This window comes from Somniosus microcephalus, chromosome 14, assembly GCF_052327205.1.
Source record: "Somniosus microcephalus isolate GS21.2 chromosome 14, FLI_Smic_1.0, whole genome shotgun sequence".
Classification (NCBI taxonomy): domain Eukaryota; kingdom Metazoa; phylum Chordata; class Chondrichthyes; order Squaliformes; family Somniosidae; genus Somniosus; species Somniosus microcephalus.
Window position 1 is genome coordinate 64871479 of NC_141000.1, and position 23295 is coordinate 64894773.

General features: G+C 44.3%; 1 pseudogene; it reads right to left on the minus strand.

Moving 5' to 3' along the window:
- Positions 1-23295, minus strand: part of LOC147107516 (cell surface glycoprotein CD200 receptor 1-A-like) — an 87222-nt pseudogene that overhangs the window by 15666 nt on the left and 48261 nt on the right.

A 23295-nucleotide genomic window follows, 5' to 3' on the forward strand; every position in this document is an offset into this window, starting at 1 on the left:
GCTTTTCTCTTTCCCCCTGCTGCATTTGCCAACTTCCCCACCCCCAGCCCTGATGGCCTTGCTCCCCATTGCCCCCCCCTCCCCACCACAACCTGTGACATTCGCCCCTTCCGAGTGCCGGTGACTGTCCCTAAGAGTCCTTGGCTGTGGCCTCCTGACACTGGTTTCTCCTCCCGGCCGCCAGCCAGGCTGCCCATTAGGCCATGCTGCTGGGTGAGAAATGGAACAAAGAAATCATAATGAGGTCCTGCCATTGCTGGGTCCATCGGCCGTTTATGGCCTCCTGCGTATCCTCCCCGCTGTAATGATCAGTAACCTGTCATTCTGGAATGGTACACTAGGTGGTGCTGTATGTATATAAGAGTGGGCTACCCACAATGCACTAGGCTACCCACAAGGCAGCAGTCAAGATGGAGGCCTCTACAGATACTGTACCTAGTCCACATGTGCTCAATAAACAGTCTAGCAAAAGCTAGCTGTTCTTAATAAAAATGACTAGTTATTAATGAACATAACATGGTACCAGGATTGGTAAGATCTGCTGAATATTGTGCAATGCGACATGGAGAATTTGAAGCCACCAGAGCATTTGAAACTCACAGGAAATGTCGACTACAATTGGCAGACTTTTAAACAACAATTCAAACTCTACATTGCTGCCATCGGGTACGGCACGAAGCCAGACGCAAGGAAAATAGCGTTGCTGCTCACGGTTGCAGGCCCACAGGCGATAGAGTATTTAATACATTTGTATTTAATCCAGAGGAGAACAGAGAAAAATTAGACGATGTGCTAAAGAAATTTGATACACATTGTTCTCCCAAAACGAACGAAACCTATGAGAGGTATGTTTTCTGTTCTCGGACACAGCAGCAAAATGAGGCTTTTGATAGCTTTGTGACTGATCTGAAACTGAAAGCACAGACATGTAATTTCTCTGAGCTGAAAGCATCCATGATTCATGACCAAATTGTGTTTGGTATTCATGATAAAAAGGTCAGGGAATGTCTGTTGAGAGAAACCGAACTAACATTGGAAAATGCTGTGAAAAATCCCAAGCCAGCGAGCTAGCTCGAAAGCATGCGAGACTTTCAGTGAAATCAATAATGATGCGATTGTAGTCAGTGCTGCTGTCGGTGCTGTGTCCTACAAAGGAAAGAAACGTGGGCAGAACAGAAATGAAAAGCAAGCGGAGGATGAAATTTTAAATTGTAAACGCTGTGGTTACAAACACCAGTTAAAACAATGCCCAGCGTTTGGAAAAATGTGCACAAAATGTCATGGAAAGAATCACTTTGCCAAACAATGCTTTTCAAAAGTAAAAACTAAGAAAGGGCAACAAGTCCGAGTTAATGTGATTGAGGACACTGATTTAAGTGAGACATTTTTTGTAGGAATGGTGTCATGTGACAATATAGAAAAGGATACAGAAAATGTGCAGCCCTCAGGAATAAACAATGCTGAACATAACGTCAATGCAGTAAAAGAGGACAAATGGATGATCCCACTGCAGGTAAATGGAGCATTAGTTACATTGAAACTAGACACTGGGGCAAAAGCAAACTTAATCAGTATGAGTGACATTAAAAACATGAAAGAAAAGCCCAAAATACAGAAAAAGTCAGTACTACTGAAGAGCTATAATGGACAGAAAATAGATAGATTAGGCGTATGCAGACTTAAAGTGACAGTCAAAGACAAAGTGCATCATCTCATGTTTTCTGTTGTGGCTGAAGGACTTGATTCACTACTAGGTGACAAAGCTTGTGAAGACTTAGAACTGGTCAAGAGAGTCTACCGTATAAACTGTGCCATAAGCAGACCAGATGACTCGGTGGATTCTGTAGTAAATAATTTCCAGGATGTGTTCAAAGGATTTGGAGTTCTACCATTCACTTACAAGATCCAGCTAAAGGAGGATGCTCAGCCAGTGGTACGTGCTCCACGAAGAGTTCCAGCACCCCTGCGTGACCGGCTCAAGAATGAACTGGACAGAATGACCACGCTAGGAGTCATCAGGAAAGTCGAAGAGCCAACAGACTGGGTTAACTCCATGGTATGTGTAAAGAAAAAGAACAATGATCTAAGAATATGCATGGATCCAAAGGACTTAAATGCAAACTAAAATGTAAACACTACCAGATTCCCAAGCGAGAAGAAATCACCAGTGAAATGTCAGGTGCCAGATACTTTACAAAGCTCGATGCCTCACAAGGATTTTGGCAACTAAAACTGGATGAAGAGAGCACCAAATACTGTACCTTCAACACACCATTTGGCAGGTATTGTTTCCTCAGAATGCCTTTCGGGATAATATCTGCATCTGAAATCTTTCATAGAGCGATGGAACACATAATTGAAGGTCTGGAAGGAGTTCGGGTCTATGTTGATGACATCATCATCTGGGGCACCACACTGAAAGAACACAATGAGAGACTGACTAAAGTGCTATAGAGCATACGCCGGAATGGACTGAAGCTCAACAAAGCGAAGTGTCAGTTTTGCATCCAGGAAGTCACTTTCCTAGGAGATAATCTATCTGGTAAAGGAATAGAGCCAGATATGGAAAAAGTAAACGCCATACTCAAAATGCCCCGACCCACTGACAAAAAAGGAGTGCTACGCATCATGGGGATGATAAACTTCAATGGAAGGTTCATTCCTAACTTGTCAGCCAAGACAGCCTGTCTGCGAGACCTGCTACGTAAAACAAATGAGTTCGCATGGACAGAAAGACATGAACAAGAGTGGATAAACCTCAAAACAGTGCTGACAACCACACCTGTACTCACCTTCTTTGACCCAACAAAAAGAATCAAAGTGTCAACGGATGCATCAAAAGATGGCCTAGGTGCGGTCTTGCTACAAGCAGAGGGTGAAGATTGGAAGCCTGTTGCCTATGCCTCCAGGTCTATGACTGATACTGAGTGTCGATACGCCCAGATTGAAAAGGAATGTCTAGGCTTGGTAGTTGGACTAGAAAAGTTTCATGGCTACATATATGGACTTCCCACCTTCACAGTTGAGACAGACCACAGCCCACTGGTTGCCATCATAAAAAAGAACCTGAATGAGATGTCTCCAAGGATTCAACGACTCATGATGAAGCTGCAAAGGTATGACTTTGAACTGATCTACACACCAGGCAAATACATAGTGTTAGCAGATGCACTATCCCAAGCAACCACAATGAGTCATGTGAGCTCTACTGAAGAAGACGTGGATGTTCATGTGAGTATGGTCACTACTGCGCTGCCCGTGTCAGACACAAAATCAAAGCAAATAGCAGAAGAAACAGTACAAGATACAGTATTACAAACAGTAATAGAGAACATTCATCATGGTTGGCCAAAAGGTTCCTGTCCAAAATATTTTCACATAAGGTCAGAATTGAGTGTTGCAAGTGGACTATTACTAAAACAGAACAGAATAGTAATTCCACAGGCTCTACGTCAAGACATGCTCAAAAGGATTCATGAGGGACACCTCGGAATTGAAAAATGCAAAAGGAGAGCAAGAGACACTGTTTATTGGCCTGGCATAAATAAGGACATTGAGAACATGATAGGCAAATGTGAGACATGTCAGAAACACCAAAACAAACAAGCAAAGGAACCAATGATAGTAGCTGACATACCAACGGGACCATGGCAAAAGGTTGGCATGGACCTTTTTCATTTAAATGGTAAAGACTATCTAATAGTGATTGACTACTATTCTAACTATCCTGAGATGGCGCTGCTCTCAAGCACCACAGCAAGCAGTGTCATAATGCATGTGAAATTCATCTTCGCCAGACATGGAATTCCCAGGATTGCCGTTAGCGACAATGGTCCGTGCTTCAACTGTAAGGAGTGGCAACAGTTTGCAGCACATTATGACTTTCAACACATCACATCCAGTCCTTTGTATGCTCAGTGGAATGGTAAGGCAGAGAATGGTGTTCAAGTTCTCAAGCAGCTACTGAAGAAAGCGACAGAAAGCAAGTCTGATCCTTATCTCGCCCTGCTGAGCTACCGAGCCTCACCTTTAGACTCTGGTTCTTCACCTGCTGAACTACTAATGGGTCGCAAGTTGTGTACCACGCTACCCTGCTGTGCAAAAGAAAAGCAGAGTAAGGAACTGAGACAGAGACTTCAATTGTTAAAGCTGAAACAGAAATCATACTATGACAAGTCATCCAAAACTCTGAAACCATTGACAAGGGATGATGTTGTCAGGATTGAAGATCCAGATGCATGGAACAGGAAAGCTACAGTTCTTGAGGAAGTTGGACCAAGGTCATACACTGTTAGAACTGAGGAAGGACAGATTCTCAGGAGGAACCGCCGTTCCCTCCTAAAAACACAAGAGACTATCGAAGAACAAATCGATGACAATGCCGCAACTGAATCTTGTCACTCACCACCAGAACAATCTAACACAAATACACATACAGGCTCTCATGAAAACACATCAGACTTACCTGTGCTGAGAAGATCCACACGTGAAGTAAAAAAGTTTGATAGACTTAATCTTTGAGTACAAAGAAAACTACATTGAAAATGTATTGACTGTTGAAGATGTTTATGTTGTTATTGATTGATATTGATTGATACTGATTTTGTTTAACCTCAAAGAAAGGGGGTGTAGTGATCAGTAACCTATCATTCTGGAATGGTACACTAGGTGGTGCTGTATGTATATAAGAGTGGGCTACCCACGATGCACTAGGCTACCCACAAGGCAGCAGTCAAGATGGAGGCCTCTACAGATACTGTACCTAGTCCACATGTGCTCAATAAAGTGTCTAGCAAAAGCTAGCTGTTCTTAATAAAAACGACTAGTTGTTAATGAACATAACACCCGCCTTCCAGCAAATAGCGGGTCCATTGTATCCGTTTTGACATAGAGGTGTACAATTATTTTTATTGGGTTAATCAATCTTTATTTGTTGAAATCAGTGAGCTATTAATTGCGCCCTCCTTCTTGGAGGCTGCTGCCTGTCCTCTCCTTCCTTTGCCCCTTTCCTTGGTGTGGGGAGGGAGGTACCATCCCCTCTTCATCATCATTGTCTTCAGCTTCTGGTAGCAGTAGGTCTTTCTTCATTGTGATATTATGCAGAATACAGCAAACTACAATGTTTCATGAAATGCTCACTGGACTGTATTACAGAGCTTTACCAGATATATCCAGGTACCCAAAATTAGAATTTGAGAATTTTGCTCTATGCACCTCGTGTGATGGCAAGGGCCTCATTATATCCATGTCCTCAATGCAAAGCAATTCTTTGAGCAGAGCTGAGTAAAGCTGGCAGCAAAAGTCCTGCTGGAACCTTCAGCAACCTTCAGTGGCAGCAAACGAAATGGCCTCCTCACAATGGCATCTAACCCAGGGGTACCTGCCTGCAGCTCCTACCACCATTTCCTTAGTGGTGGTAATAATTTGGGGTCGGTTTGGGGCAGAAATTGGGGCAAACGGTTGGGGGGTTAGCCACACTCTCTTGACCCCACTTGATGAGCCTTAAAGGCATCTGGTGATGTTCTTTTTAGGTCCAGAGTTTTGGCAGTGGATTGGGGTGATATTCTGTACGAACTCATTTTACTCCAATTATTGCCCCAAAATGGGCCATAATTTAGAGGAGAATCCAGCCCTCTGGGGCTCAAAGACCCTAACTATTTGGATTATAACTTAAGTACTCTTAGATTTTCTGTTATTTAAATCGTTTCTGTCATCCCTTACATGTTTGATTTGCTTTTATTAACTTTAAATTCCCTAGATTATCTCATTTATATAGAACACTGGGATTTTTTAATGTAGGACACATTCTGATAAATTTGGTCTTCAAAAACTTCCGTGTGTCTTCTTAATCCTGTTAAGGAAAGAAACAAGTATGTTTAAAAGTCCTTTATTTAAATATATGTCAGGTATAACCAACAAATGTAATACGCAAAACTAATTAGTTAGATCTGCCATTGGAAAGGCTAAGCAACATATTGATAACACCTTACTACTGCAGATGTCATTGGGCATCACCAATGAACTATGATTAATACTGGTTGGTTAATACTGCGAGAGACAAGCTTGGAGCTGTTGTCTCTGTACCGCAGAATGAGAGTTGTAGGCATGGATGCCTAGAACTTGGTTGACACCGAACCCATTTTACAGGCGCAAAACAGGCGCCAAAGCGTCCAATGTGGCGGATGGCATTCCGCATTTGAGTGCCACCATCCACCACATTAGTAAAGGCTGAAAAAGAGGTGTCCGGGGCTTGCACCTGAAACAGGTGTAAGGCACTCTATGTGCAAAGAGCCTAACGCCTGTTTGAGCCCCACTTCCCAGGATTGGGCTACCCTGAGTGCAGCCGACGCCAGGCTGGCTGCGCTCAGCAAAATGTGGCCTACATATGACCTAACCAGTGGTCCTTAAACTTACTTCAATGTAGAACCAGGAGGTTCATCAGCTTTACTATGAAACGGGAACATCGCAGGCTGGCGCAAAGCAATTTCTAGGCCAGAAACTTTTGCTTATAGATTTATGAGAGAAAATGATACTCATAAACAACACACACGATGATATGAGGGCTGCAGGAGACCTCACGCTACAGTTGTTGAGCTCAGACGCAGACTGATTAGCCCTGGATCTTCCCTAACTTTATGTGACACAGTTTGCATTTTATCCTTCAGCTGACAGGCCATTACATCATGCTCTGCATTTTATGACCTTTGCTCTTGGTTCACACAAACTTAAATCAGCTCAGCATTCCAAAGACTTATTGACTTCTATGTGGGTGAAAATGATTTTGGCCTTACTAATCTATGGTTATGGAGGCCTTAAGGCAGCAAAGCAGATAAGCTTACCTACAAGGGTGTTGGAGCTACTCAAAGAACAGGCATCTATCTATCCTTAAGACGCTAGCTGTACCAGCCATAGTGGCCTTGCATGTTTGAGCTGATTTTTGGACATTTTCCAGGATGCTGTTGCCAGCAGATTCTGGAAAAGCTGTCTGCTTTTTACAAAATGGAGTCTTAACATAAAAATGATTTTTTTATTACAACCTTTCCTGCTAGCACTTCTAATCTGGTACTTCTGACCAGTTCCACAGAACGTCAGAGTATTTTTGTTCAAGTCTGCTCAAGAATTCTACACAGCGACGTTTAAAGATTCAAAAATAGTTCTCTCTTCAGATAAATGACAAAAGCATGGCATTTGTAGATTAGACAGTTATCAGATATATGAAACTGATCCATGCTGAGCTAGTCCAGTGGTGGGGACATTATCTTTGGATTCAGTATCCATGGACTAGGAAAATGGAAAACAAGGTTTACTACTCCTGATTGCTATCAGTGATCCCAGCTGGAAAATTAAAATCTAGGCATCAGCTGAGGACAAGATCAGCTTGGCTGTGATGCAAACTATGGAGGAGTAGCCAGCCAACACTCTCACATCTAGGTTCACACATGAAGAATGGTCATATCTGTAAAGTACTAGAGGGCACCAGATCTGTACTACAGCATGTGACTGACTTGAAGAGAGAAAAGGTGAGAATGGAATGATTTTACCTGTGTAGTGATAAAGACCGCACATGCTACAAACATGCTTGTGCTACACACCGCACATGTAATACACTACACAGGTTAAACATGGCACATGCGACACACTGCACGTACTATATATACACACTACATGCTACCTACCACATGAGCTGTGCACCATGCATACTACACACTGCAACATGCCTACACCACAGGTTCTACACCTCAATTCCACTACGCTTGCTCAGAAAGAATTAAAAGTTTAGCTTTCCTGTCAGGAGACCCTAGGGTAGATTTTTCTCTCAGGACTTTGCTGGAATGCAGTGTGGGTGGAACAGGATAGGTTGATCTTTGCCCCCTCCCCCCCCAATTTCTTGTAGGGTTTAAATACCATATTGTGGGTGTGGGTGTGGGTGTGCATCCAGCAGATATATCAGTGCACAATTGGGTTTAAGCCTACAAGGGAGAGGGAATCCAGGTGCCTCTGGGGCCTTTCGTGCAGCAGCTTAATTAACTAACAAGTAAACTGTTTCCACACAATTTCCACACAAGCTTCTGTCACAGGGCTGCGAGGTGCATTAGGAGCCCAATAATAGAAGCTTGTCTGAAATTATGTGGAAACAGTCTATTTGTTGGTTATTGGAAGCAAGTGGGGCATTTTAGCTGAATCTGCACGTTTAAAATGATTTTATTTCAGTGCTGTCAGCATGAAGCTTTGCTGTGCTCATCTTTGCTCTTCTTGTTTTGTTTTCGATGTGCCTTCACCTGTGAATGTGCTTCAGACCCAGTGTTTTAACTCTATTTTGTTTAGTACTTTAAAAATTAAAGGGCAGTAACAGCTATTTTGTTCTGTTGTATAGGTCTGTTTACTTCCAAATGTCTATTTAGTTGCAATAATAGTCAGGTCACAACTATTCTCTGACTAAAAATAATTCATTTATGTTGCCATTTTTTCTGCAGTTAGCAGCTGTTTGTTTGTTGTCCCCATAATTTACAGAGAAACGCACAGTGTTTTTAAGTGGTTACTTATCTATGCACCTGAAAATGACTGCACATAGGCAGGAGGGCTCTGATCTTGATTAGTGCATTTGATTACACATTGCTATTGCAATGTTGTTAAAAATATCACAGCTTGGTTCCATTTAACAACGTGATGAATATATTCATCGCTGTGTTTGAAAACTTAGTGATTTACTAATGTAAAAAAATGTTTTGCACTTACCTGCTGATGCTCTTTTTTTCATTTTCTTCTTAATAATCCATATCACCAGTATAACTGTCCCAACAACAGCCATGGCTGCAGCACATGCTATTAAAACTGACAAAAAAAGAAAACATAGACATAACTTGCCCAAGGTAGTTACAGTATTGTTTACAAATTGATATTCATTTACAGTGTTCATTATATTTATTAGCATCCCTTGATGATCGAACAAATCCATTTTATTTTAAATGTAATGCAATATTAGCAGGGCTATTTCTGATCATTTGCATGAAAACATTACTAGAGCTGAAACAAAAACATATGATTGACAATTAGGCTGGGATTTTCCATCTGACGATTCCCTCAGCACCCCATTCATTTTAATCGACAGTAAAATCGAAAGTTGGCAAACACTCAGTGTAAAACGCCTATCTCAGTCCTTAACTGATTACAGCTAGTGATAACAATAACAGTTAAATATTGGGACCTATATCTGGTTGAGCGAGCACAAGACCTAATGGCCAGTTAAGATCTGTGTGTGAGCTGCTCCCCATGTCCAAATATTTAGGTTGTCCACTGGCAGGAATCAAGATGTTATACCTGAAATCATGCTTCATTTTGGCAAAAGAAGGGGAGTACAGACATAGTAGATTTGTCAAGGCCTGCTTCAAGTTATTCTTAATATTGTTCCTGAACTAATAAATGGAAAATCACAAGTGGCAGCAATTACCTGCCTCCTGACATGATTTACATAAATCACCCATGGGAGCATTAAGTCCCGTGGACACACAATGAGAACCGATTTGGTTGGTAACTTGACTAAAGGTCGATCAATAACTCTGGCCATTAACACTATTGTTGCTTAATTCCTGACAAGAGCACTATCAATAAGATCAAAACGATGGGGTAAATTCAGTCATCCTGTGCAAGTTGGCTAACACCTCTGATTACTCTTGCTTCAGATTTAGCCCCACACTATTTGTTATTAAAATCATATTGAATAGGATCTCATTTTGGACCCCAAGAGTTAGGAGTTAATGGAATATATACAGAAATCTTACAGGAACAGAAAATCTGTGTGCTATTATCAGAAGATATATTCTTGGTAATTTAACTTACTGAACTTTATTTGCAGTGACATCATCCTGGTATTTTCTTCTGTATTCAAGGCTGTTCAAGAATGTATAAAGTATAAAAATACAATTATGAATGTAATTATTAAGTATTTTAAAAGTACATGCCTGAAGCCATGTTCTGAAAGTGATGGAGTACAGAACTGGAAATATGGAAGAGAAAAACTATGTAAAAAAAATTACTGACTGATTTATGAGGTGCCAAAGGTAAAACTATTATTTAGCAAAAATAATTTCCACAGATTTAGAAAAAGAAAAGAAAAAAAACTTGCATTTATATAGTGCTTTTTCACAACCTCAGGACATCCCAAAGCGCTTCACAGTCAATGAAGTACTTTTGAAGTGTAGTCACTGTTGTAATGTAGGAAACGCGACAGCCAATTTGAGCACAACAAGCTCCCACAAACAGCAATGTGATAATGACCAGATAATCTATTTCATAGTGGTGATGGTTGAGGGATAAATATTGGCCAGGACACCAGGAAGAGCTCCCCTGCTCTTCTTCGAAATACTGCCATGGGAAATTTTACATCAACCTGAGAAGGCAGATGGGGCCTTGGTTTAATGTACACAACACTTCCGACAGTGCAGCACTCCCTCAGTACTGCACTGAAGTGTCAGCCTAGATTTTGTGCTTAAGTCTCTGGAGTGGGACTTCAACCCACAACCTTCTGACTCAGGGGCAAGACTGCCACCACTTTTTCTTAATATATTATTTATTGAACATTAAAAACATTTACAACATCGTGATCATTCCATTGTATCATACAAATCCATTCCGCCACTCTGCACAGCCATTCCTCCACCACATATTAACATCAAAACCTGAAGTTTAATTTGTCTCCCAAAACATATATTAAGCTATTGTACTTTAAAAATTGATCATAAAATACTATTTTTAAATTCCTTTCTGAATAAAACATCCACAGAGCCTTATAATTTTCTTTTAGCTTATATTTAAAATACTCTTTTAGATTTATTCTCCTCCCCTTAAAAAACAGAGCATTCCTTCTTTGCACAATCACAAATCTAGCCAAACTGAACATTAAATTAATTGCCGCTCCGCTAGACTCGGCCAGACTCTCCTGCTAGCCCCATCTCAAAATTGAGTCCCACGGGATTCCCATTCTTGCTCTTCAGTCCCCACCCAGCAAAAAAGCTCACACAACTGTCAAACACAGTACTTAAAATCCTTTAACTGCAGCCATAACCCCAGTAAATGGGACCAAGGGCGGGATCTTGCCAGCCCTGGGGAAGCGGGTTTGGAGGCGGGACTGCCGGGAAAATGGCAGAATCTGGGGGCGGGTGCCCATCCCGCCTCCAACCCGCCTCCGTGCCATTTTTCCGGGAGGCGGGTAGCCGACCCGCGCCGGGTCCCATCTCCTGGAGGCGGGAAGGGGATTACAGCTACTTAACTGCCTGTTAACAGGTAGTTAACAGGCAGTTAAGAGGATTATCCCCATTTTTCCAACAGAGGCGCGGGCTTCCCGACGTCGGGAAACCCCGCCAGGGTCACCGGGGCGAGCGGTGGGTCTGCGGGGGTCTGCGGGGTGTAAAGGTGCGCTGTGAAGGTAAGTGATGGGTGCAAGTGTGGAGAGGTGAGTATGCGAGGTGAGTGGAAAGTGATAGAAAATGTTTACTTACCTTTGTTTCTTCCTGCAGGCTTCAACCGTTGGGGATGCGGAGAGTCTCGCATCTCACCGGCAGAGATGACAGATGACTGCTGCATTCTCCGATGTAACAACCATCTAATTTCTGCTCACAAAAGAGGTTTGATGAATCTTGAATACAAGATCTCATCAAACTACAGAGAATGTCAGTGTTTGACAGCTTCACAGAGCTGTCATCATACGCTGACGTTCTCTGCAACTGGCTTTCCCTTAATTGGCCTGCTAAGCCCACTGGGTGGGCTTAACAAGGTCAATCAAGGGAAAATAGCGTGGGTTGGCCAGGAAACGATGGAGGTGGGACTAAAACCTGACAAGCAGCAGTCCCGCCTCCAACACGCCCCCATTGACAAAATCGTCCCCAGAGTTTTATCCCATGTCCCACACACGGGCAAGTTGCCACCTCCACTCACCCAATCTTACATAAGACCGTTATGGTAAAAATCTGGTTATGAGCCAATTTGAAATCCAGTTCAATCCATTCTGGACAATGAAAATTCGCCCTCACTCCCTTTCCAATCCTGTTGAAGTCCAACTGTGGGTATACACCCTGCCAAAACTCCTGATCAACAGGTGTCTTGAATCTCCATTCTCTAAATACCTCATAGAAATCTTGAGTATTACAGTTGTTAAATTGGACTAACTCTCCCCCTTTCTCCAGCAGAAAGCTTGGAAAAGCGGGACGCATTTTACTTCCTTTGGAGATTTGTGCATTTATTTCTTCCATCCAACCCTGTGGCATTGCCCTCACAATCTTCTCACACATGATCCCTAATGCTTTTTCCTCTACCTCCTGATCCTCCTCCCAAAGTATGGGGGGAAAATTCAGTTGGTTTGCGCCTCCCGTTAGTGCCTTAAGAGGGTGCTAATGGGGCGCAAAGCAACTAGCGCCCGTGCGCGGCGATGTTTGCGTCGCTCACAAAATTAACTAGACATTTTGTGGCGGGGCTAAACACTACCGCCACAGTCTCCTGCGCCGGCAGATCGTGACGTCAGTCGAGTGTGCAACGCCCTGGTAGCGCCCCAGACCAGATATTGAGTGACGCCCCCTGCCTTACTGCCTGCCGCTAGCAACGACAGGTTGAGGGGACATTTTGCAGTCAGGAAGGGACTGAGGGAGCGCTATTTAAAGGCGACCGCTTCCTGCCTTTTTTTGTTGGTGGCATATTTGCACCATGCATTCTGAGAGAAAGAGAGAGAGACTTCTGGCGATATTCAACGCTGTGTTGAGGAGTTTTGGGTACTGAGCAGCACTTTGCTGGTTCATTTTGATTTGCCCTTCCTTGTATCGATTTAAAAGAGTCTGTGGGGGCTGCACTCTGAGATCTTTCCCTGGGTCTCTCTATTGTTCTTTCCAGCAGATTTGATGTACAGGTCTCCCCAGGCCAAGATTCAAGGCTGCAATGAGCAGGATGTGGATGGAGAGCAAGATCAACCCTCCCCTTTAAGAACTGGCCAGTGCCATTGTGTCTGTGTTCCATTGCTGACTGACATCACATGAGCTCCGCCAGCGCTCTGAGGTAGTGCCTCGCTCCTCGGCCTTTGCGCCTTAAGACAGGTGTGAAGTGCTTGATTTAGTACTCCAATCACCTCCAGGGGCGATAAAAGCCAAGTTTGCAGTCGGAGGCGATAATTAGCGCCAGGCACTAATCTTTGCGCCTGGCCGATAACCACGCCCCCAACGGGGCGATACTGAATTTTTCCCTCTATGTCCCTCACTACCGCTCCCGGCAACCAACCTGGAATTACCTCATATAGTACACCTTTCACATATATAATACCAGCTTTTATAAAAGCTTGATTAAATAATACCTCTCCTTTAATGTTGACCCACCTGTTCAAAAATAAGTGCTGTTCTAAAAATTCCTCAGCACTCTTGGGCAGTAACTGCACACTTTTTAAAAATTGGGTCCAAGTCTCGACAACCCCCTTATAAAACCTAGGGAGAGGTTTAATCGATTTCAAAAACATATTATTGTATTCCATATACAATATCCCCTGCCCTCCTATCCACTTCATTTTAAAAAATGCACAAAACAACTCTTCCAAAAACTTGTATTTGACTGCTGAAGAAACCTCTTCACCCATTTGATTCTAAAGAATATTTTCTACAAATCAATATCTGTGAAATTGTGTCCTCCCTGATTTCTTCGTCCAATGATGGTATTGTAAGCCACCAAGGCTGGTTTCCCTTCCCATAAAAACCTCACACAAACCTCTCAGAGGGACTTTTCAGCCCACTCAGGAATATCCTCCACCATCAATAAGTACCATAGCTTAGATAGCAGGAGAGTGGACACCACTGTTGCTCTTCCTTGCACTTTCAATCACCTTCTTTCCCATCTTACCAAAATCTTTTTAATTTTCATAACCTTTGGTTCCCAATTTAATCAACCCACTTCATCCTTGTCCTTCTTGCACCCCATAAGCACCCCCAGAACTTCCAAAACCTCCACCGCCTTAAAGGGACTTTCCTCCAACCATTCCCCCCTACCCCTCCCTGCAACCAGGCATTGGGACTTCACTCTGGCACCTGAAGCTCTACAATATTCCTTCACTACTCCCATAGCTTTCCTCATTGACTCCCCATCTCTCAACGTTAAGGTTGTGTCATCTGCATATTGGTGTATCACCGACACCAGCCCAGAACTGGGAACCACAATCCCAACTACACCTTGTTCCTTTCGCATCATGTAACCTAATGGTTCTGCTACCAATGTGTACAGCAATGGGGGCAGTGAACAACTCTGTCTCACTGACCTCTATATCGGAAAATACTTGGATAAAAAACCATTACATTTAACACAGCTAAATATGTTTGAATAAAAGATCCTTATCCACTCAATTAAATTTTTCCCGAAACCAAATGCTTCTAAAACCATCAATAAAAACTCATGACAGACCCTATCAAGGGCTTTCTCTTGATCTATCTTGAACACATAAGCCTCCCTCCCACTCTCTTCCATGAGCTCTATTGCATCTTGGATTGAGACCACAGAGTCTGCGATGTCCCGCCCTACGACTCCGTAGGACTGAGAGGGCAAAACTATCTGCGGCATCACCTCCTTCATACGATTTGCCATAACCCTCGCCAAGATCTTATAATCCACATTTAATAATGTGATGGGCCTCCAATTCTTTAGATCCCTTCTATCCCTTTTATTTTTATATAAGCTAAGCTTATGATACCTCTCCTCATAGATGGGGCCAGGCTTCCCTCAATTTTAATCTCCTTAAAAACCTCTAAGAGCAATGGATTTAAAATCTCTAAAACTTCTGCACTTAGCCCATTGGACCCTGTGCTTCCCCGCCCCCCCCCTTCATTCCACTTATTACTACAATTATTTCCGCTAATCCTACTTCTTTGTCACACACATGCTTCTCTCATCCTCCTTTAAACCCTCTCCAATAAAAGCAATAACCTCCTCCATCGCCAGCTACTAGCCGCCTCCAAAATCTCCCCACTTTCATTAATGATCTTCTCCCCAACCTTCAACTCTCCAATTAATGATAATCTCTGTCGCAGCTTCTCTTACTCTAGAAAATATCTAGTGCATCTTTCTCCCTCCAATGTATCTTTAGCCATTGCCCGGAGAACGGCCCCCTTGCATTTTTCAGCTTGCAATAATTCCCACTCTTCCTTTAAAACCACCCACTTGGTCTCTGCTCCCTTATCCCCTCCGTCAACTGCTTTAAAGATATCCATAAACCTTCTGTTTATATTCTGTTCTCGACGCCGGTTAGCTGCTGCTCTCTTTTTCCCATAACGTACCGAAAAAACTTTTACCTCATATTTGAAATTGTCCCACCAAACTCTCACTTCTTTCAAGAATAAAGGTTCCTTCAGAGCATTCTTTATTATATTTAAAACCCCTTCTTTATAAGCAAGCTCCCATCCTGCTGTCCCTTTAAGGCTCCTGCCTCTTGCACCTGCTCCTTGACTTGCCCCCTCCTGTTCCCCGAGGTGTCCGACTCCCCATCTTTCTTTGCAGTACTTACATTTACCCCACACCCTGCTCCCGCCTCCTCTCCCCCCACGGACACCAGATTCTTTAGGGAGAGCCAGCCCTCGACCCGGGCTGCCCTCCGCAGTCTTTGTCCTATTCCACCGTACTTGGCGTGTTTTCCACCATCTCCATCCTGTTCTCTGCTCCACAATTTTCTGCCTCTTCCTGCACTCTTTTCTCCTTCCATTCACCAGCTGTGTCCTCTGCCTGCTCTGCTCCTCCGGCCACTCCACTCACACCTCCTGCTCCTTCTCCCATCTCCTCGTCACTTAAGGGGCTTCCTTCTGCATCACACTCACAGCGGGTGGGGCCTTTGTGACACACCTCACAGCTCTCTGCCTTGCAGCTCCGAGCGATGTGTCCAGACTTACCGCAGTTATAACAGTACAAGTCTGGACAGCTTCTTACAAGATGGTCGTGTCCAAGACAATAATAACAAACCTTCACCTGGTTATCATGCAGTACCCGGAAGTACTACACTCCTTCCATTGTCCCGAATTTCATGCTATACGGCATGACTTCACGCCCTCTGGGAAATGCACCTTTACATAACGGGTTCCATCTGCTACCCGCGTTCCTAGATAGCATCTCTTCTTTATTGCTGAGCAAATTTTAATGTTCCACGACTCCATCTTTTTTATTAGCTCATCGTCCTCAATATAAACCGGCAGGTTTAAGAATGAGACCACCACCTCTTCAGAATATAGCAGAAATACCTCCAAGAACTTATCTCCAATCTTCAAACTCAGTAAAAGTCTTTCCACCCCCTCTTGGCCACTGATCGTCACCTCGAACCCAACATTTGGCTTTGGTTGGCAGGCAAATCAGCTTCCTTCGCCACAGTCCTCATGTACCGCCTGGATAATATTCTAAGCTCGTATCTCCTTATCCTCGCACTGAACCAAACCTCCTGGGGTCCAGGCCCAAATCTTTGGGCCTTTTTTTCTCACTTCCCCCAACATTTTCTCCCCTGATTAAATTCATCCTGGGAACACTGTCCTCTGAGGGGCCCGGCACTCGGCCAACTTTTTACAAACTCACTCCAACTCCCTGCAGCAATCAGGCACCCAGCAGCACCTGCTCACTCCTAGCCCCTCCCACCTAGAGAGTGCTACCCACTGAGCCACAGCTGACATTGGTAGCATGCTGCAGTTGGTCGTAGTTTGTCATGTACATTTACTAATTTGTCACAAGAAGCTCACACTCTTAAACATGTTTACAATGAAACTAGAACTACTGAACAGAGGATATTTTCATGAAGGAATTTATGATGTCATTACTCATAGTAATCAGAGAAAATTTCACTTTCTTGTAATACATGGAAGAAGTACATCAGACCACTACATTTGAATATAATGCTTTAGATAAATGTATCACATGAAAATTACTAAAGTGCACTATGTGGATAAAATAAATGTTATAAATCACTTCTCCTCCCTGAATAGCTGTATGATGGCTGAATGGTGCAGGATAAAAGCATTCTGGCAGCTTCCTGCATGTTGTGCGTTGACGTGCAGTATCATTTGCAGGGTATCACAGACAATCTGCACATTCAGCGAACAGAACTCCTTCCTGTTTATGTATGTCACTGGGTTCAAAGTTGGAACCTTTGAAGCCACATGGGTGCCATCATTAGCCTTCTGCACCCTAGGGAAGCTAGCAAGCCTGCAAAAGTGAATGACCCTGTCTCTGTGCTCTGTGTGGGCCATGCCGCAGCTCATGAAGTCAAGTGCCCTACGAGAAAGGGCATTTGTCACCTGGAGAATGCAGGCCCTTACAGCTCCGTGGCCAGTATTACATAGATTCCCCCGTGACTGACTGCAAGGATCCGGTAAAAGTTCAGGGCGACGGTGGCCTTCCTCTGTAACAATAACACTCTGTGGAAATTTCACATCGTTTGTGCGTGAGCTTCTTCTCTAAAAAGCAGCACTATGCTGAAGTTACAGCGAGCGAGCGGGAAGACCCCTGTGGAAATTCACCGCCAAAATGTTTAAACAATAAATGGTTTACTATTATATCTTTCATAAAACATTTGCATTAGTGAGACCCTAAAGTAGAGGGCTCATTTTTCCAAATAGCTGCAGATTGCTTTATAGCCTCTTAAATTTATATCCTGCTAATTATATTATCTGTGGAAAATCTGTTATCTATGTAGCAGGAATACACACTGGATAGCAAACCATTATATTTTTTCACAAACAGAAGGCCTAGATTAAAATGACTAGAATGCAAACATACCAAAGGAAATGGTGCGGTTCTGAGTTGCATTAAATGCCGGGTGGTTTACGATGCAGGTTTGCTTTTCTTTGGTAAAGTTGATGGTTGTATGTTACTGGCTTTCCACAGTCACGGTACCATCAATATTATCAACCAAAATATGCGTGGAGTTTCCAAAAGTATTGTCTTTCCAGGTAATAGTTGCAGCTGGTTTACCCTTTGAAGCAATGCATTGAACCTTCTTCAGGCCATTTGGTAAGAAATCGACACTCAATGAAATAATAGGTGGAACTGTAAAAGAGAAAAAAAAAAGTTTAGAATGAATATGAATGATGCGGTGAGCCTGGCGAATGAACACCTGTTTCAGACTAGATCAAGTTCAGGTTTTAGTTTGCTTCCTTAATTTGGGTTGTAGGAAAAATGCTCTGTAAATTGCCTGATGTCTTCCCACAGTGGAGTCATAGGCCTAGAAATTGGGTTGTGGGTTCGCCAGGGCTGTAGCGCCAGAAATTTTGCGCCAGCGTTAATGCGGCAGCGCCCGACGAAAATTCGGTTACGCCGGGCCCAGACGGCGGCGGGCGCTAAAGGAGGGTTTTAGCGCCTCAAAACGGGCGTTCAATTGGGTTTTCCGGCGCTAATCCCCCGCTGCGGCACCCGATGCGGTGCGGCAGGCTGGGGAACTGCAGGCCTCCTCCTTCTGTTAAGGAGGAGCTGCCTGCAGCCGACAACTGACCGGCGGATTCCCCCGACATCTGAGCCCGGCACCTCGGGGAAGTGCCGGGCTCGCAGCACACACACATCAGGGCCGCGGGGGGGGGTGATGCAGGAGTCCGGGAAGGGAGGTGCGGGCAGGCGGCTGCCGGGAACGCGGCCGGCCGCCGCTCCACCTTTATGCGCCGGTGCAAAGGCGTGTAAGAACCCTTTCCACAATCGTTGGTTGCGCCTGCCACGGGCGAGGCGAGCGCAACTGAATTTGGGCTTGGGGCCGGGTTACCACGGCAACCGGGACGCTGCGCACACCGATGACGTCATCGGTGCCGGCGCAGCGCTACCGGCTAACGCCGATGGTAAGGCCCAAGTCAATTTCAGAAACGGCTATAATTCCAGCGCAATGCCCTCCAGCGCCGCTAATTGGGCGCTAACCCCACTCAATTTCTAGGCCATAGAGTGATAGTGTCATAGAGTTATACAGCACAGGAAGAGGCCCTTCGGCCCATCGTGTCTGCGCCGGCCATCAAGCCCTATCTATTCTAATCCCATTTTCCAGCATTTGGTCCGTAGCCTTGTATGCTATGGCGTTTCAAGTGCTCATCTAAATGCTTCTTGAATGTTGTGAGGGTTCCTGCCTCTACCACCCTTTCAGGCAGTGAGTTCCAGATTGCAACCACCCTCTGGGTGAAAAAGTTTTTCCTCAAATCCCCTCTAAACCTCCTGCCCCTTACCTTGAAACTATGCCCCCTGGTTATTGACCCATCTACTAAGGGGAAAAGTTCCTTTCTATCTACCCTATTTATGCCCCTCATAATTTTGTACACCTCAATCAGGTCCCCCCTCAGCCTTCTCTACTCTAAGGAAAACAACCCCAGCCTGTCCAGTCTCCCTTCATACCTAAAACGCTCCAGCCCAGGTACCATCCTGGTGAATCTCCTCTGCACCCTCTCCAATGCAATCACATCCTTCCTATAGTGTGGCGACCAGAACTGCACACAGTATTCCAGCTGTGGCCTAACTAACGTTTTGCACAGCTCCATCATAACCTCCGTGCTCTTATATTCTATGCCTTGGCTAATGAAGGCAAGTATCCCATATGCCTTCTTAACCACCTTATCTACCTGTCCTGCTGCCTTCAGGGATCTATGTACATGCACACCAAGGTCCCTCTGATCCTCTGTCCTTCCTAGGGTCCTACCATTCATTATGTATTCCCTTGCCTTGTTAATCCTCCCAAAATGCATCACCTCACACTTTTCAGGGTTAAATTCCATTTGCCACTGTTCTGCCCATCTGACCAACCCATCTATATCGTCCTGTAGCCTGAGGCTTCCCTCTTTGCTATTTACCACACCACCAATTTTCGTGTCATCTGCGAACTTACTGATCATACCTCCTATATTCATATCTGAATCATTAATGTACACTACAAACAGCAAGGGACCCAGCACCGATCCCTATGGTACACCACTGGACACAGGCTTCCAGTCACAAAAACAACCTTCGATAATCACCCTTTGGCTCCTGCCACTAAGCCAATTTTGGATCCAATGTGCCAGATTGCCCTAGATCCCATGGGCTCTTACCTTCTTGACCAGTCTCCCATGCGGGACTTTGTCAAAAGCCTTACTGAAGTCCATGTAGACCACATCAACTGCACTACCCTCATCCACACACCTAGTCACCCCCTCGAAAAATTCATCAAATTGGTTAGACATGATCTCCCCCTGACAAAGCCATGCTGACTATCCTTGATTAATCCTTGCCTCTCCAAGTGGAGACTAATTCTGTCCCTCAGAATTTTTTCCAATAATTTCCCTACCACTGATGTTAGGCTCACTGGCTTGTAATTCCCTGGTTTATCCCTACTACCCTTCTTGAATAATGGTACTATGTTAGCTGTACTCCAGTCCTCTGGCTCTCCCCTGTGGCCAGAGAGGTTCTGAAAATTTGTGTCAGTGCTCCTGCAATCTCCTCCCTTGCCTCACATAGCAGCCTGGGATACATCTTGTCTGGGCCTGGGGATTTATCCACTTTTAAGCCTGCTAAAACCACTATTACCTCCTCCCTCTCAATGCTAATTTGTTCAAGTATATCACAATCCCCCTGCCTGATTTTTATGCCTACATCGTCCTTCTCCATGATGAACACAGATGCAAAATATTCATTTAAAACCTCACCTACATCTTCCGGCTCTACACACAGTGTTGTGTAGTATTTTAAACCAACACTCGACACAAGGTTTTAGATTGTTATTCCAATGGTCTTTATTACACCAGTGGGGAGATAATCTCAACTGGTGCACCAGGAGACTTCTCCAAATTGATACAGCACCCGTTACATATTTATGCGTTCAAAAGTCATGGTAGCCTTATGCACAATTCCGTTACACTGTTTTAATTGGCTTAAAGCCCGCATGCACAGCTGCTGATTGGCTAATTCCCTATCTCGCATCACATGACTGTTCGCCTATATTTATTGTCACATGATCTTTATGATCTCACCTTTTGTTATAATTTTGTAACCTTCAGTAAAACAAAATGTCTGCATTTCTGTCGCGCTATGCCCCGTGTGGTTTTACTTATTTCTAGGTTCCATGGTTTGTGGTCAATCATAGATGGTGCTTCTGAGCTAATTTCATCTAATCTTGCAAAAGCATCGAGACCTTGTGGTCAGCATGTCTGAACTATCTCCGCCGGTCTCTGTCTCAACCGTTTCTAGTGTGCAAGCTGCATTGTTAACCCACCCTTGACTTTTACAGGAACATGTTGGCACTGTACTCTCTCTATTTCCTTTCTGAATGACTCCCACTGCTCTGATGTGGATTTTCCTACAAGTAGCTGATTCCAGTCCACTTTGGCCAGATCCTGCCTTATCATATTAAAATCGGCCTTCCCCCAATTTAGAACCTTTATTTCCGGTCCATCTTTGTCCTTTTCCATGGCTACCTTAAATCTCACTGAATTATGGTCACTGTCACCAAAATGCTCTCCTACTGACACTTTTACCACTTGCCCGGCCATATTCCCTAGAATTAGGTCCAGTACCGCCCCCTCTCTTGTAGGACTTTTTACATGCTGGCTCAAAAAGCTCTCCTGGATGCACTTTACGAATTCCGCAGCCTCTAAGCCTTTCACATTCTGACTATCCCAGTTAATATTGGGGAAGTTGAAATCCCCTACTATTATTACCCTATTATTTCTACACTTCTCTGAGATTTGCCTTCATATCTGTTCCTCTATCTCCCCTGACTGTTTGGAGGCCTATAGTACACTCCCAGCAAAGTGCTTACCCCCTTTTTGTTTTTAAATTCTACCCATATGGCCTCATTAGAGGAACCTGCTAAGATAGCAACCCTCCTTACTGCAGTAATTGACTCCTGATTAATATTGCGACACCCCTCCTCTTTTACACCCCCCTCTGTCTCGCCTGAAGATTCTAAACCCCAGAATATTGAGCTGCCAGTCCTGCCCCTCCCTCAACCATGTCTCTGTGATATCAATAATATCATACTCCCATGTGTTCATCAACACCTTCAATTAATCTGCCTTACTCGTAAGACTCCTTGCATTAAAATAAATGCCATACTCCCTTGTGCCGTTACATATTTGCTCTGCCTTCCAGACTAACTTGGTTTTTCCTCTATATTTGGCTGTGCATCACCCCCTACTATAGTTCCACTCCATAGCCCACCCCCCTGCCAAGTTAGTTTAAACCCCGCCCCCTCAACAGCACTAGCAAACCTCCCCGTTGGTCCCGTTCTGGTTCAGGTGCAACCCGTCTGACTTGTACAGGCCCCACCTTCCCCAGAAACAGACCCAGTGATCCAGGAAACTAAAGCCCTCCCTCCTGCACCAACTCTTTAGCCACGCATTCATCTGCTCTATCCTCCTATTCCTATACTCACTAGCACGTGGCACTGGGAGTAACCCAGAGATTACAACCTTTGAGGTTCTGCTTTTTAATCTGCTACCTAGCTCCCTAAATTCTTGTTGCAGGACCTCATCCCTCTTTCTATCTATGTCATTGGTACCAATGTGAACCACGACCTCTGACTGTTCACCCTCCTCCTTCAGAAGGCACTGCAGCCATTCAGTGACATCCTTGACTCTGGCACCAGGGAGGCAACATGCCATCCTAGAGTCACGTCTGCAGCCGCAGAAATGCCTGTCTGCACCTCTCACTGTTTAGTCTCCTACCACTATTGCCCTTCCACTCTTACTCTTCCCCCCTTGTGCAGCTGAGCCAGCCACACTGCCGTGAACTTGGCTCTGGCTGCACTCCCCAGAGGAACCGTTACTTTCACTGTTTTCCAACAGAGAAAAACGGTTATTGAGTGAGATGCACCCTGGGGCTTTCCTGACTACCTGCTGCCCCCCTTCTTCTGGACTTTAGTTTAAAGATGTATATTCAAAATGGAGCCAAACTCAGGACTTGAACTGAATGCTAGAAAATGGCTTGAAAGCAAAGCTAATTAAAACCATAAACGTTCCTAAGGCCAATAAAGCAAATATAGGCTTGTGTAGGTAAACAAGGCATTCCTTCCTAATGTTAGCAAGCTATTTGGAAGTCCCTGGCCTAGGCAATAATTCCCAGGGGTGAAATGAACATCCCCCACCCTATCTTGTCCTGTGTGCGACTCTTTGTTAATGGAGAGACTGAAAAGAAGGTGGAGTTATAAAATGGAACTGGTCTGTCTAGGCGTCCATGCTTCACTAACTTGAGATTTCCCAGAAAACTTACTGACTGTCCAAAGTAATTGATGAAAAAAGAGGGACCCTTCTGCCACATGTGTCACCCAGATTGGTCAATTGAAAGGGGATTTCAACAACAACAACTTGT